Source organism: Mycteria americana, chromosome 15 (assembly GCF_035582795.1).
Source record: "Mycteria americana isolate JAX WOST 10 ecotype Jacksonville Zoo and Gardens chromosome 15, USCA_MyAme_1.0, whole genome shotgun sequence".
In the NCBI taxonomy this organism is placed as follows: Eukaryota; Metazoa; Chordata; class Aves; order Ciconiiformes; family Ciconiidae; genus Mycteria; species Mycteria americana.
Genome location: NC_134379.1, coordinates 1405952 through 1423423, shown reverse-complemented (window position 1 = coordinate 1423423; position 17472 = coordinate 1405952). Strand labels below are relative to the sequence as shown.

Here is a 17472-nt window from a genome sequence, read left to right as displayed (position 1 = left end):
CCATTTGGCCTCACACACTACAGGAATTGAATACTGTCCAAAAAAACCACATGGAGGGCAGAAAGATGTTACAAAAATTCAGAAATATAGACCAAGAGCTGACTTTTCAAAATGGCTTTAGTCTGACTAGTCCAATTGTAGCACACAAGACGTGCTAATTATGGCTTTACCTAAAAAGTTCAGCTTAAAATACAGATCAGAATACCCCCAGGCTTCAAAATGTTCATATCTTGTTTTCTTCCAATCTTTTTTCTCTAAAAGACCATTTTCTCTTTGCAATGAAACCTATGCTGGGCATCAGCTCCATGCATTTTTTGGTTTGGACTCATTTATTTGGCATTTGAGTACAGGAGGTGATTATACTCTTGAGAGTCAGTAGAGAGATCCCTGCATTCCCTCTCCAACCAGTAGCAAGATAAGCAACTCCAAAATGTGACTCAAATAATACATAGACGGAATTACTCCCTGCCCTTCTCTCCATTGAACACAGAAGGAGTAGCAAAACAAGAATTATAATATAGATCCTGCAGTTACAAGCCTAAATTAGGTAGGATGATTCCAAGTCTGTGTCCTATTTTGAAAACAGAAATATAATCATAGAATGGTCTGGGTTGGGAGGGACCTTTAAAGATCAGCTAGTCCAACCCCCTTGCCATGGGCAGGGACACCTTTCAGTGGATCACGTTGCTCAAAGCCCCATCTGACCTCATGAGGCTTTAAACACTTCCAATAATGGGGCAATAATATAAAATATACCATCAAATAAAATAAAAGAGTTTGTTTCAGAATGGCTTTCAGTTTTGTTTGGCATACTGGACACCTCATGGTATAACACCCCATCGGACTTACTTTCCAAGTGTTGAAGGCCTCAACAGGTACCTCAAGAAGGTATCTGTACATATTATTTTTCTAACTGCAACATGGGGTTCAATCCTAGGGCTTCTCTTCCAGCAGAGCGCGCTGAGGGCATCTTTCCAGCATACACCTTTCACTCCACCCTTGATAGCACTCAGCACCAACTTCCTTCCTTGACTTCTTTTCTAAAGCTGTTTTCTTAGGAACCCTTCTAATACAAATGGACTTTAAAAATAGATTCTGGTACCCTCCTTCAGTTTCGTCCTAGTGCTCAGTTCAGTGACATCTCTGTATACCCCTACTACGTGTCAGTGAGAACAGGAATGAAACTTTGAAAATTGTCTTGTTTTGTTACGCAAACGCCTTTGCTTTTGCTTTCCTTTACTGCTTAGGATATTTAGATTCACCTGACATCTGGCTCTTTCTCCCCTACTATTTAAATTGAACTTTCAGTGTTCAACTGGTATTACCTTTTTAATTTAAGTATTTTGGGGTTGCCAATTTACACCGTATGCTGCAAGAAACATTTACTATACAAACATCATGCTGAATCTCCTCCTTCATTCTCCCCTGGCATTTAGTACTGCAGGTGACAAAACTGAGAATGATACATGTAGACCGAGTAATATTCCTGACACATACTGATAGTTCAAGGGATTCTGTCACAACAATATTCAATTTATAGAAGGAGATGCCAATGTTCATCTTTTTCAGAGGAACTGGGATGTAAGGATTTTATTTTTTGATCAATATCTAGATTTACTTGTCTTTCATAACAAGAAGTTAAAGAATACAGTAACATACATGTTGCCTTTCTTTGGTAGCCTTGAATTTTTTACCATGAAATTACACAGGGGAAGCAAGACCTATTCAAGAAAGTTGGGATGTCCTCTGTGTATCTAACTGTATTTCTGTTTTACCACTACATTTGAACAAGAACTGCCTGAACAGATACAGTTATAAAAAGAAGGCAATGAAAAACAGAAAACAGCTACAAGGCATGCCAGAAATCAAAAAAATACGCCATGTTAATGGCCCCGGGACTATCAAGGAGCTTTATCTGTCAGTCATTTAAAGCCTAATTAATCAAGTCATTTTTCTGAAGAATAAAGCGCCTTCTAGAGTCTGTTACAAAAAATTACTGAAGCTTAAGGATTACCATTTAGAGGTGTTGCTCCCACAGACATCTACCTAGCTTTTTATGTATTTCTGAATCTTCTGTTACCATGCCCTGAGTGTCTCCCAGTGTCTGATATAGACACAAGAACACTGCTCTGAGACTGCCAACTGCTCTCATCAATAGGAAATGAGGCACAGAAATTAACTGACTAGACCAGCTTCACATGGGATAACTTTGGCTCCAACCAAGGTTTTCCTTTTCTCCTTCCTTCAGTGGCAGTTGTACACATTCTCCAACTCTGAAATTCAAGCTTTAATACAGCTAGTTTTTTGTTTAGAACCCAAATGGCTACGTGTTGAGTCGGGCAATTCACATACAAGAATATCTGAAGCCACCCAACTTATTTGCTGTGCCCTACAGCCCATGACTTGACATGGAGAGCAATGCTAGCATGGTCAGCAGAGGACGAAGGCCTTCCGCACGTTACAGAAAGGGTCCACAGGGAAACAACTGTGCCTTGAAGCTGAATGCTTGAGACATGCTGCCTCACTGGACTAATGCAAAGCTGGGCATTCACCATTACTATATAGTTAAACTAAATGCCGTACTTTGAATACATGGCACTTTTTTTTTTTTTCTTAAAATAGTCTAGTCTCCTGCAAGTACAGCGTCTCAAAATACTAAAGCAGTCCAAAAACCACAGGAAAGGTGGATATTTGAAAATAAGAGATGAACTCTATAAAAACCCCAGTGCTTTTGCCATTATCATCATTTTTGCATTCTTCATACAGAAGAAGGTTTTATCTTTTATGCAATATGCACAAAGGTAGATTAATAACAATAAGACAAAAATGGACCCATTCCATAACCCTGAATGTAGACAAAGTTGGGATCTGAATACTATTTCTCAAATTAAGCTTTCCTGAAATAAAATAAAAAAAAAGTATTGTGAAACATCAAAATTCCTGTAATGAAAAGCATTTATGGAAGGAAAAAATTGCTACAGTAATAAGTCCTCCTTCTCTAAACGATAAACCCACATACATGTTAAAGATAGGAGATGAAGAGCTTCATTTATGTAAGTGATAGGGCACTGTAACCACTGACTGTGACTTACCAACACAGAAGTAGTGCTACAAGCGAGCAGAATACAAAGACCATCTGTGCACCTAGATGTAAGCTAACCCCTTACCCCACTATGTGGCAGCTTAAAGTATGGCCTGGGTCTATACTCAACTCTCTGAACTCAGTGCAAATCAGAACTGGGCATAGGATTCAACTTGTTACTTATGCAAACCTATGGGAATATGGTTTTTTATCATCCAGTACAGAAATCTAGAATATGCAGTTGGATTGAAGTTGATCTGAACCTAAGTTTAACTTTACACACAGGTTTTTTGGGCTAGAGCCTTAGATGGTAAGAATTGGTATAGTTCCACTGACCCTAAGAACCTGACCCTGTATTTCACATATTCCCACTAAATACAGTAAAACATCCCAATTCAATACAGATCCCAAAATATACTTTGGGACTAGGGCCAATTTGCTGAGTTGTTTCTAGGCTTTGATGTGTAAACTCCTCATATGTCATTGTTCTCTAATTAAACCTAAGTGGTGCAATAGATTTCCTGTCACAAAAGGAAAGATCCCTCGTGTTGGGAACATATAGGACAGCTTGCTTCAGCATAAAGAAAATAAGCTATGGGAGAGAGCAAGAAACCAGAGTCACGTAAACATATGAATATGGAAAGATTAAACTAATCAATGGAATTGAAAATGTTGTTTCACTATAGATAATTAGGAATCTTTCACTGCAGTAATTTTTCCATAGGAAAATGATGAGCTGTTGAATCCAAATCGTGTGACAAATACATGTATACTGATGAATTTCAGAGAAAAATCCTTCACCTTCCCACAACTACTGGCCTTTCTAATAGATTTGAAGATTGACGTTTTCACCAGGTCTAGTTATCAAGCAAATACTGTATGAGGCTCCCAGACTGAAAGAAAAAAAAAATATCCTGAGTTCTGACAGATTCATAGCTGCAAAAATGCTACAAATTTTGTGACATGGGTGAGCTTCACAGGGAAGTTTATCACGAAAGTATTTTTTTACCTGAGCATGTAACTTCAGTGTTTGCAGTATCATTTCCAGTGAAAACTTCACTGGAAATCTACCACAGCACGTGGAAAACTTGACAGGTATTTTGGTAAAATGACTGTTTAATGAGAAATAATCTTACGACCTGACCCACTATTAAGTTCTAAGATACTGGGGCACTGTATGAGTACAGCTCAACAATGAATAGATCCTGAAAACAGGTAAGGCTAAACTCTGCACTTGTACACCCCACCACATTGGAGAATTTGCATAGTTACTACAGTAATTTGCCCCTTACTTGGCACAAAAAGGACAATGAAGCATAGTAAGAATCTGCACTATTGCCTTTTGTTCTAAAAACATCCCTCCTCGAATCTCACAAATGTTGCCATTTTTATCTGCCAAGAAAAAACCCTCGACCTCACAAAATCTGGCTATAATCCTGACTAATAACGTAAATCTCCTTCTGACAACTTAAATATCATGCATAGCACAACAAACAAACAATCTAAACCAAGAACTGTTGAGTCAGAAATAAAATAATCCACTAATTGTGCTTTTCTGGAATGGATGACTGTATAATGTCCCAATCAGAAGGCTGAAATCACATTTGCATTTAGATAAAGCCCTGTTTAAAAAGAGACAAGTATAAAAGGAGACACTGAGACTATTGTGGCATTTCTCTGCATTGCATAATCATTTACATTCCTGATAATGATATTCAGATAGTGAAGCAAAGGCTGACCAAAGCCAATTAATCTTGCACTCTGCATTAGCAAGCTTGTCAATTGACCCAGTGTATAGCTGAACCCATGATGATACTGATATGACACTTATGCCACTGCTCTCAGATGGTTTTTTTTTTCCCTGCTACTGTGACTGTTTTTCAAGCAAATCCCTACAGTTCAACAGTTAGAATCTCCATCCCTCTGGACTAGAGTTAAACAGCCAAAGCTGGGCTTCAGAGATTGGAAGTGTTAATTAAAGGACTGCAAGAGTTACCTCAGCTGTTGCTGTTTACAGGTTGGCTCCCCCTTCCCTCTCTTCCCCCCAGTATACAGGCTGGAGATGTGTTTTCTTATTACTTCGAAGCATTACAGCTTTAGAAGTCTAACTCGGGAATTTATGATTCCCTATCCTAGTCAAACATCATGTTCTTTAAAGCATTGATTTTACAGTATCCTAGTAAAGTAGCACAGCAGTATTATGTCCATTTTTAACAATGGGGAACCAAGACAGGCCTGGATTTCACTCACTCAATTTGGGCACTTAACCAATATAAAGCTAGCCTGGAACACTGCCTTGCCAGCTCACTGTAGTCAGGTGAGACACATACTCACTTCCACAGGCAACAAAGATCCTAAGGTGTTGAATACCAACCACTAAGTAGTATTCGGCAGAATGGAGCTGGGTTCCCACAGACTGCCTTAGCATTCTAAACACTGAACCATCTTTCATGATAAATTTATCTTTACAATCGGGTTTTCTGCTGGGGAACGCATTGACCATTGCCACCCCACACAAAGCCAAGCACACAAAACAGAAGTTGGAGGGATAAGAAACTAGAAATGGAGAGACAGAACCATTTGATACTACTTTTTACTGTTCGCCCTGTGTTACTGAAGGTACCTGTGGGATCCAAAAGCTGGTACCAGTGTTTGCAGCTGGCTCCAGGCTCTTGCTCCAGATTTTCTGTTAGAGTTGATCACACTGCATGTTCAAGAATAAATTCCTCAAAAAAAAAACCCAAACCCATACCATCTCCTTGGGGGTTAGTAGGCTGTGTTTGGACTCAATCATAAAAATAGCTGAGAAATACAGAGTGAATTTTGCAAATGAGGATTAAGCAAACAAACCTTGTAAAAAAAAATAATCAAAACACAAATGCAAAGCATCTATTGAGTAGCATTAGTTTCATTTTAATTAGGAAGATGCTTCAGAATATTCCCAGCAGCATAAGTACTCATAAACCAGCAGAGAAATGGGCTGTTTTTTCAAATCTATGTGTGATTTTAGGTATCTCGGGAATTCAGTGTTGAACTTGGAACATCTTACACAGTTGTCTTATCTAAGGTGCCAAAATTATTTGTCCTTCTTGAAGTGTCCAATAACAGACTCTGCAAGAAAAAAATCACTAGTGAACTCACTATTAAAAATTCATAGCCAAGTTCTGTAACCTGACTCATTATGCCTTCACTGGACCTGCTTTTATTAGCATGAATACAGATTCCAAAAGTGGTATTTGTGCAAAATGAGATGGTAAAGTTTTCTGCACAGGAAAATAATAATCAAACTGCCAAAATAAGAATGAAATTGGAACCCTCGTGAAACCTCTTTAACCACAAAACATCTTGGTTCATGTTTTGACATCAGTCTAGGAAGACACCCAAGTGGACTGCTGCTACTCGGAAGGATTCTTACCCTTTTGTCTTAGCATTTGGCTACATCAGTCCTCCCTTCCAGGTTTCACAGGTTCCCAGCTGGTAAATACAGGAAGGGCCTATGACTCTGGGCTCTAACTTCTTAAATACACTTACAACTTCTTGCAGCAGAGTGGCAGACCTTACTGGTTTCTGTGAACTAACTGCCTTCTCCGGCAGTTAGTTTTATTACCCTGTAATGTATAGTCTTTATGCTCTAGTAGGTCACAGGAGAGGGACTAGTGCGCCATGTTCAAGGCCAGCTCTATGGGTTCTGCTGCCCTAGGCAAATGTCCGTCCCTACCAAGTCACATTCACTCAGAGCTACTGAATATTTTGCAGCCCTGGGCAATGGCCTGCCCTGTAGATACACCCCTTCTCGTGTATGGGTGAGCATGTACAATGCTGAAGTCACTTTCTAATAAACACATCTCTCCAGCATGCTGGGCTTTTATTAAGATCTGCTGTTTTGATGTGATCACTTCTGACGAGCTGTGGCCTGTCATTGTTGTGGATTTTGTCCTTTCTAAATATGATCTGTAAAGTCCTATTGCATGAATGATGACAGTCAGTCTTGTTCTGGTCACTTTATTTCTGTTGTTCTCTGCTTTATGCTTTGCTTGATGCATGAGGCAGAGAAGCAGTGTCAAATGACAGTGCAACAGCAGCACATTTTGGGGGCACAGCCCTGCAGTGTAAAGCTAGCATTACACAATATTAGTAGAGCATACGGGGGATTAAGAACTGGCTAAATGACAGATCTCAAAGATCTGTTTGTTGCCAAGGAATCACCATTGGTTGGACATCCTTCATGCAGTTCTATAGCATCAGTATTAGGCCTAATACTATTCAACACTATCAGCAGTTGCCTCCCTGCAAATGTAAAATTATAATTGGTAAAACTTGAGGATGACAAAGATTGCTAGAGCTGTACATAATGACAACAGGGCAATCGGAGAGAACATGGTAAATTTCTGGATAAGCTGGGTCCAAAGTTGTGTTTTAATACACCTGAACATTATACAAACAACTTCGAGTGCAGGTTACACCTACGCAATAGGGAACCACAACCCAGAAGGAATAGTTCTGAAAAGAACTAGATAGTCCCACTGAACATCAGGTCTCAGTGAGCTGCTGCGCAACAAAAATTGACAGAGCGATCCCTAAACAAGGAAACTATGAATAAAAGGAAAAAAGTAACTTTACCTCTGAAAGTGGAATAGACCTCTGTTTTATTTTGTACATCCCCATTTAAAAAAAAAAAGATAAGGGCTGCCCCTATCATAACAATTCATCCAGCACTCAACCTGCTACTGGAAGTCTATTGTAAAAGACAAGAAGGAAAGAGGTTCACAGAGTTGAACTGTCCTGGCAATCAGCATGCAGCTTAGGACCTGTAAGGCACAGATGTGCTAGTCCAACACGAATTGTCTGACTTAATGCAGAGTTTCCTGGGTCAAGTTTTAACACCACATTACATAGTGTCAAGCTGTATAATCTAGTTGTCATTCTGGTCTCAAACCCTGAAAATACAGGAAGGTGCTGAACAAAGATCTGAGCACACCTGATAGCCTAGCACGCTCAGCACATAAGAGATCCGTATTTTCAGGCTCTGAGAAGCACAGTTTTCCTACAGATCAAATGTAGATTATATTTTGTATTTGCACTCTCTTTATGGTCCCTTTACTGCTGATGTAGTGTAAAGCAACTTTAAGGCAACTGGAAATCAGACCTATAATGCGTTTTTCTTAGGGTCTGAGTAAAAGCTTAAAAGATCTGTATGGTAAAGGAAAACTGAATATAGACATAAATCAACATGATTATAAAAAGGCACAAAAGCTCTGGGGTTTGGCCATAAACAGACATAAAATTCTTGTCATAATGAAGATCACTTATATAAATTAAACAAAGCCACAGGGCAAATGTTTTACCTTACACTCTTGTTTGGTATCATGAAGCAGAGACATGCAATACATCAAACACAGCAAATAAAACATTGAGACTTTTGCAATCTAACACCAGTGAGGAAACATGCTGCCCATACTGAGGCCAGATTACCCTGTTCTGGATAATTAATAAGCATGCTCAGACTAATTAGAGTAATATTATTTGGAGTATGCTCACTAAATGTCAAGTTCAGGCAGCAATGGGAGGATAGGAATCTCTCTGGTTTAGGTGCAATTCAAACTTCTCTACTTACTCTTTTCTCCTGACAACAACTCCTGGCTTGAAGAAAATTCTGAAAGGCACAGTCTCAAAAGAACTTTATCTTCCCAGCTGTAAACTGCTCAGTTCAACTGCAGTCAAAATGAATTTTGTTCTCAGTGGCCAAACCTGTAAGTATTTACCTTTGAGATCACACTTGAACATGAACTGAGTTATATCTTTGTGCCATCAGCTTTAAAACAAAACTGCCTGTTCATTCCTTCCCTTCTTGTAAATACTGTATTTTGAAGTGTTCCAGCGCTTAGTTCCAGTTTAGCAATCATGCTTCTCCCTACTAATTTACAATAGTTGGTATAACAACTTTCTGGCTGGGCTTATATCACGTTCTAATACTTTTTGAATCTTCAAATTTTTGAAAAACTTCTAACTGGGCACAATACAAGCTACCATAAATTTTGTTAAAGGACAGATACCCAGTTGGCAGCGTAACGTATGAAAGTTCTTTTGAGGGCTGCAAACATGCTGTCTTTAATGAAAACATTAATTCTATGAACTATGGGTCATAAGCATGGGAAGAATAGTAAGCCTTACATAAGGTTTTGTCATGGTTCCTAACTTGATTCAGGAAGGACTGAAACTGGTTAAAGTTTATTTTACCTTTATGCTTTAAGATAGGCTCATTTTGCTCATTCAATCCAACTTCCTCTTTTTTTAAAAAAAGGCAAGAGGGTAAACGCACATAATTCAAACAAGCAGCTACCACTGAGTGCAGAAAAGGCTCTACTTAGGAAAGTAAAAGTACAGAAGTTCCATAGAAGGACAAAATCATGGGAAGGTAAAGAGTCAGAATTTAAAAAAGCAAAAGAAGTCACTGTAACCCACACTACTGACTAAAGATTAATAAAGAAACTGTTGTTTTTTTTAAACCAAGAATGCCTAACATATACCTCTTAACATTCCTTTAGTGCAAACATCATATGCAGTCTACAAGGGAATAAAACGTGCATTATAACAGGGCTTTCCAGTATGACCTCTCATTTTACCGATCTACCTCAGCACATCCTTTCCAGTCCTAACTATACACACATAATCCCTAGACTAATGACGATGGCACTTGTACAATGCCCTGCTATCTACAGTTCGCCCTGTAATCGTCCTTCCCAACTTACGTTATCCTTTACAGCAGCATCAAGAACAACTTGCTGTCTCATTATTTCAAATCCACACCTGCTGAAATTTAGCATCTTCAAATCCTTTGCTCTCAATCCAAGTAATAATCTGAGCCAAAACCTTCCCTGGCATACACCCTGTGTGTGGTGGAATTATACCACGGATTAATTTGGCCCACCGCATCTTGAGCGCAATACATGCCTGTTCACGGCAGAAAGGTTTATAAGCAGCAGTATTACAGAACATTTAAGTCTAGGAGTCTTTAGCCTCTTAAGGGGGATTTTAACTTGTATGGTTCACTAATCAGGGATTGTTACCATACCAACAGCTAATCATGTGGGCAGATGCCCGTCATATCTTAGGAACATTTCTGAGGTCTTAAAGCCATAACTCAAGTTTTCCCAAAAACTTTACTGTCACTCTCCATGGCCTAGCCTAGCTCAAAGAGAATCTGTTTCATAAGAAAAAAGGAAGAGTCTGGCTAGCAACAAGCTTATCACAAAGAAAGAGTCCCCAGTCCAGCAACTGGTTTTTGAGAAAGGACCCTTATCCCAGAAAAACCTCTGCTGGCTGCAGTGGGATGCCACAAGAGAGAGCTCCTCACAAAGCCAGCTGCGGTGCGAGACTTGTACATTCTCCATGCTTGGGATGGTAAAAGAGCTATACACGCCCCCATTCCTTCAGGGACCATTCTCCTCTACGTATTATAAGACACTTATTTTAGAAAGTTATAATATATCCTTTGGAGATGAAAAGAAAAATGTTGAAGGAACTCCATCATCCAGGAAACCGGTACCTGGCTCCAGAAAGGGCTACTTAACAATCGATTCCAGCACTTCATGATTTGACCCAATTAAAAAAGGGAAGTAGTTAAAACCACAGCTGACATAATGCTGGCAGATGTTGCCTAGTGTAATGTATCTAAATTGCAGGCCTACACATTGCTTGAGCGCAGGACTAAATGTGTTGTTGCCTACATTAACTCAGTCCTTGTTGTTTCTCTCCTAATCTGATTTAACATAGGCTCTGAAAAGGAAAACAGAAGCTGTATGCTGGAAGAGGACAGTTTTGTAAGATCTAAATAGTCTTTGAAAGTTTACCAATAGATCAGACTTCTAACGATATCAACAGGCTAGCACAGCTCCATGGACTTTAACAAACCTGCAGTCATTTATAGTACAAGATCTGACCTCCCGGGAGCATAATTCTCCCTGTGGTGCTAAAAGGAGATCTGTGCACCCCGCAACATCCTGTGTGGAAGAAGGCTGTTTGCCATCTATTTTCATGGCAAAGTCATGGACATGATTTAGATGAGAAACAGAAAGCATGTGCTGAGAATTTCCACGTTAGTAATAAGACTTCCCTCATCCTCCCCCATCATCACCTAGATTTAAATTAACATCAGTTAAAGTACTAAGATGAAAAAACAAATATTTTTGAAAAAATTCTTACAAATTTGGAGAACTGCAGTTATCTACAATTTAAAGCCACTGTTGTCTATTGCTTAGGACAGATAACCACTTCATGATTAGTAAGTAACACTGTATTATAGTGTTATGCACTATATTATTAGCAATATTGTATCGCACCTTTTCAAAACAAAAGGTAATCTTATTTCCTTCCAACCTGATACCACCTGAACCTAGGATCAGAATGTCAGCAAACTCACTTTCACTTTGTCCCAGCATCTTGTAAGCAGTTTAAGCAAGACAGTTTTATCCATCTTCTACAGTCTGTCCCAGAAAATTCATCCATTGTTAAATAATCCTTACCATATACAGAACTCACAGAACTAAAATCAAATATAAATGCAAACCAAATATCTTTAGTCCTGCTTTCCCCAAAAAGACACAAAGAAATAAATTAAATAGTATTCTTAATCTTCCACATAACACATCAATAACAGAACCAAAAATATATCCTGGATATCCTGTTGGCCAGATAAAAATCTTACAACTGGGACGTGATTTCTTCAAATTTTCACTTCTCCCCCCCCGGATATTTTTGTCATTGACCCAGAATGATATGCAAGAAAAACAGCCTATAGAACTCTGCAAGACGTTTGTTTTCAGAGGTACAGTGCTTGCTTTTAATTGATTACACAGAATGCACCAACTGTATTGAGTAACTAAATTATAGCTCTGGCTGAGATGAAGTTAGGGCAAAAAAGCTTATGTTTTATTGTCTATAGAGTTAAGTTCAAGCCAAAACTCTTGATCTGAGTGTCCAGCTCAGAGCTCTTGCTATAATAGATTAAAACAAACACACTGCACTTTTGCAGAAAGCAGGAGTTGGATCTCAATTGTAGCCCTTGGCGCTAAAGGTAAAAGCTTGCTTTTACCCTTGGCAAAGGCAGAGTTCTTAGTGTCCCAGCACAGGGATCCATTGCAAGACATCAAGACACCAGCAATTCAAGTATCCCATTGCACTATGCCTAGACCATGGACACACGAGCAGAAAGAGGCAACCCTAGCCTCTTGGATCTTTAAGAGGGAAAATACCTGAGAAAAGAAAGTGTGCTCCAGAAAATTAAGCTGCTTGTGCAAAGTCACACAATGAGTCAACAGCCAAGCTGGGAATAGAAAACATATCTTCTGATTCTCAAACTACCACCTTATACAAGGAATTGTGCTATTGATTGTGCCTTACACAGTGATTCACAGTAGTATCCCTAATTCAAAATGCTATCCTCTGAATCTTTGGAACCTATCTTAATTCTTTTTGATGTATGTCAGCTAAACCAGGTTCAATATCCTGTATATATCTGAATTTTTATTAATGATTATTCTACCTTTCTGGGTTTGACTGAATGGCTCTGGGGTGATCAAAGTATTTCCTTTTTTCTAAAGTACTTGGATGTTGATAGAACGCCGCAGTATTCTTTTCCCTTTGCAGCAGACAGCACGTTTATCAACACCCGTCTGAGTAAGCAAATGTGGCAGGATAGTTCTTCTGACTGACAAAAGCACTTGATGGAAATGGAGCTGCCTTAGGTTTCATCCATGACTCACATTTGTTTACATTTTGTGAAACCTCAGGAAAAGGGGGATAAAAGCTTTGGTTCAACTGGAGTCATGTTGTTAACCTCCAGTGCTAATAATTAACTCAATTATGCTGAATTAATTTGATGTAATTATTGGTGATGGTGCAAAGACAGTGGCCCAGAGAAAGTTTGAGAGACAGGAGGAACAGAAGTCTTAACAATACCAAATACCCCATAAATAGCATCTTTTTTTTGCCAGAATGAGTCAAAGACACAAAATGAGTTCATTACAGTCATCTGGCTTCACTCAACCCTCCAAATTACCCCAATACCCAGACAAATAGCTGTGAAATCCAGCAAGCAAACTAGAATTAAAACATGCCCTGACAAATTTGACACAGCACTCAGCACAAGTGTCTTTCCCCATCCTATTATCTAAACAATACAGATTTAATAATATATTTAAGAGATCCACAATGCTTTTCCTTTAACTGAAGACCTTAATTAAGAACATTTTCTTGTTGTAATGTTGTCAGTTGGGTGGCTTTTTGATGAACAATCTGGAGAATGCTTATGGAGTCTTTTCATTTGATCTGCAGGTTTTTTTCTAGTATTTTCAGACTTATTCAGTTCAGAACAAACAAACCCCACCTATAAAAACAAACATTTCTCTCCTTCCCCATTTAATATTTCTGTGATTTGCTTTGAAAAAGTATAACAAATGCATTCTTTGCTATGAAAATACACATATTTTACTGAGGCATTTTTTAATTCTCATGTACTAAAAAAAAAAGTCATCGGAGGAAAAAATCAGATGTGATTGTCTTAAGTGTTAGGAATTGGACTAAACAGAAAATGAAAAATAAGAAATTCTATGCAAATTAATGCTTTAAGTATCACCAGAAGCTCTACAGGACTCTCACCTCCTCCCTCCACTCCTGGAGGAAGCACACCTAGACTCTGTTACACCTTCATTTACAGTCTAGTCAGATGCCACAGACAAGGGGTGCATTTACCAAACAAAAATCACAACAGACAGAATACCAAATACTGCATCAAGTCAAAGACACAAGCCTCTCACTACTCAGGCTAGAAGCTGTCAGTAGTATGCCTCTCTCCCCACTTGTGAACCTGTGCACCTTGAGTGCACAGGCTACCACGACCTGCAGTTTTGTGCATAGAGCCCAAGGTAAACCCTTCATTGCCTTGCTTCCATCAAGCTTCATTGTGTACATGGATTTAGCACCATGGGTTGTTATTTTCCTGTTGTAAAGAATTTAAAAATTAAGAGTTTAGATTACAGCATCGCTATATTTAATATTTTACAGTCCTGGAGGACTGGTAATATCTAACCATGAAGAGTTGGGTGCCTTTGCCTGTCTAGCTTCAGTCTGAAATACTACGTGACTTACAGTGGTCAGAATGCTGTAAATATACAAGCTTCTAAGCTTCTACTGCATTTTTATTATTCTTGGTGACGAGAATAAAAATATTACCTCTAACATCACCAATTACTTCTGAGGAGAGAATCCAAGTGCTTAGCTGTAAGAAATGAATAGTATTTTTCTAATTTGATAAGTAGGTGCTGCTAGCACGCCTACAGATCACATCCACATTGAGAGTTGTGATGATTCTCAAACACAGCTGATCTTTCAGAACTCAGTTTAATTGCTATCAGGCTCTGATCAGACTCATTTCAAAGCAAGTTCTATTACATGCATAATTTATATATTTGATTTCAATAGATCATTTTCTGCCCAGTTCTGAGAGGGCAAAAAGTGTTTTCCATGGGGAAGCTGCTAACATTTTCCAAAGCAGCAAACTGACTTTCCTCAAGCACAATTTTTTTTAAAGTATTATTTGTGAAGCGACACTACATTTTAAAGTAAATTTAGTGCGATGGATTGTTTGAAGTCTCCTACATTTATTTGGACAGCTACTGCAAATTTTCTCTATGCCTATTTACCACAATCTATTCAGTTTTAGTTTAGTGAGCTGAGAGTTATCGCTGGAAGTAGTTAAAAGAAATAAAACAAAATGGTGCATGTTGCCATAAAGGAATTTATGTCCAATATAAGAATCTGGAATACTGCTATTGTATCTGTATTGGAACTTGGTTTGGAGGACTTCACTTTTCTACCACAGTTTCTCCAGGCCAATGCCACTGAAGGCAACATTGAAGTCACTAGTCTAAATTCTTGGCTGGTGTAAATCAGCACATTTCCATTAATTTCTGTTGAACCACAAAAATATATGTTTGCTGGCAACCTGAATGACTGGGCTTGAGTGTTAAGATTGTAGCAGAGTTTCTCCAAAATTACACAGGAGTAACTGAGTTGTTCAAGGCAACTGTCTGTAACACAGATGGACAACAACACTCCTAAGGGTTAATTAATGTTTAAAGATATTTTGAGTATATAAGTACTGCATATTAGCACTCTGAAGGGCTACTAGAATTTAATACACTATACAAAGCACCTGCAAAATAATTATTTTTTCATATATTTCCCATGTGGTTTAATTAAATTTTGCTAGATGTGATTCACAACTTTTATATGCCTCCTCCCAGTTTTTTTTCCTTCAACTTCTTCCTGTTTCATTAGGTATATTCTTCCTTTACCTTTACTACTATTTGTTTGGTTACCCCACTAGAAAAAAAAAAGAAAAAACAAACCTAAAATCTCATCCAGTAAGGGACAACCCTACAAAATGAATGCAAAAATAACAGAACAAACCACTTGATTTCTGCTTATGGAGCTTACACAGAAAACATTTAGAATTCTGCAGGTTGACCCAGGAGCCAGAAGAAATACCTCCAACATTAGCAAATTCAACCATCATGTAAACAGGCACAAAGAATTGAATAAAACTGAGCCATTTTGCACCATACTGATTTTAGGCTTGGGAATTTGATAATGTTTTGAGAAGAAAAAAAAATCTAATGAACAATCCCTACATGAAGGCCATGTGTAGTAACAGATAAGTCAATGAGAATAAAGCTGTATGGTATTTAGGACAATTCCTGCAAGTGACTGGGTTAAGCTGAGACATCCAAGTTAGCAAAGACCAGTTATTAATTTTTTTTAAATCAAAATAGGTAAAGTTGGGAAGCAATCAATGAGTTCAGCTTTGAGACCTGAAGGGGAGATAATCACAAAGGAAAGGGCAAGTGACATGCCCTGTAAAAAGCTGGAGGGAAGCATGGCTAGTAACTTTTTTAGCCAGCACAGAAGGAACAAGGAGATGTATGTGGTCTAACATATTCTAAAACCACTTCACACCAATCTGACAGTGCAAAGGGTGTCTGCGTAAATGAGAAGTTCATCAGCTTCTCCCTGACACCAGCCCACGCCTCCATCTAGAACTCCCTCTTCTCACACCCCCAGCCCTGCTTTTCATTTGTCGTCACAGACTTGATTTTCCCTTTCATGGATTTTTTGCTTGAAAAAGCATCACTGCCTCAGTTGTCTATTTTCAGCCTATATTTAAGAAAACCCTTTGGTTCCATTTGTAGCCACATCCTGTCTCAGCCTCCCCCTCTTTTTGTTCCTAAATATAAGGCTGATGCAATTTGATGTGACATGACAAAATAGCACATTTGCATCGGCAGAAAGTTTCTCTCAACAGCAGTAATTAAAGGGAGTAGATGAGACATTGCTGAAATTGGTGTTTATTTAGCCTGGAAATAAAAGGCTTAAAGAGGACTTGAGAGGGATGTTCAAGTGTGTCACGAACATGAAACTCATCGATGAGTGCCTTCTTTTACATGCTTTGTTACTGCAAAAGCAAATGGTCCTTCAAACAATGTAATCGATTTAAAGAGATTAAAAAAAAGAAATCAGAGATTTCTGTAGACCATATTCCTAACCAGTGAAAATCATTTAATGTGTTTCTTTGGATTATAAATAGTACCAAGACACTTGTGGTTGCACATAAGACAAGGTCATTGAATCTCTAACTTCAGAGCACAGGCTCTCTCAATTTGAGTAGAAGAAAACGGAGATCTCATTGACTACAGTGAAAATTAGGTGCTTAAATATCTTAATTTTTGAGCTGAGATGCATCAGCAGCAGATCGGTACTCACCTTCACCTACAACATAGATTTTTGTTAACTGTCAAAGACAGGAATTCAGAAATGGCAGCCCAGGGCTCTGCATGCTATGACTTCAACAGGATTCATACAGCAGATTAAAAACACACATCTACAAAACTTACAAAGTAATTTACTGTGATTGGGTTTGCTGAATGGATACACTGCAAATACTTGTCAGGATCAGATACTGTCAGCTTCCTGCACTGTATTCCATTATGGATGACAGCAATAGAAGGCAGTGGTGGGAGGAGAGCAACTTCCTCCATTTGGAAGTTGAGGAGTTTTTCTTGATTTTTAGAAAGTAAGTTTAGTTTACTTAATCCATGTGAAGAATTCACAGAAAGGTCTGATAGATGTTCCATAGGCCACAGGATTTAACAGATATAATATGCTTTCAAGTGAAACTTCCTGCTCTCAGGAGATTCTTCCTTCTCCTCTTGTTCACACGAGGCTATTCTTTTAAATCCATCTCTGATTGGCACTACGACTCTGCTTAAAACTGGCAGACCACATTTTGAGCAGGCTCATTTCCATCCTAACACAGATGGCATCAAGAATAGGGC

The 17472-nt window shown here is 38.6% G+C and overlaps 1 protein-coding gene across 14 annotated transcripts in view; it reads right to left on the bottom strand.

Moving 5' to 3' along the window:
- LYRM9 (LYR motif containing 9) overlaps positions 1-17472 on the bottom strand; it is a 60652-nt gene that overhangs the window by 23795 nt on the left and 19385 nt on the right. The gene's annotated exons all lie outside the window — the stretch shown is intronic.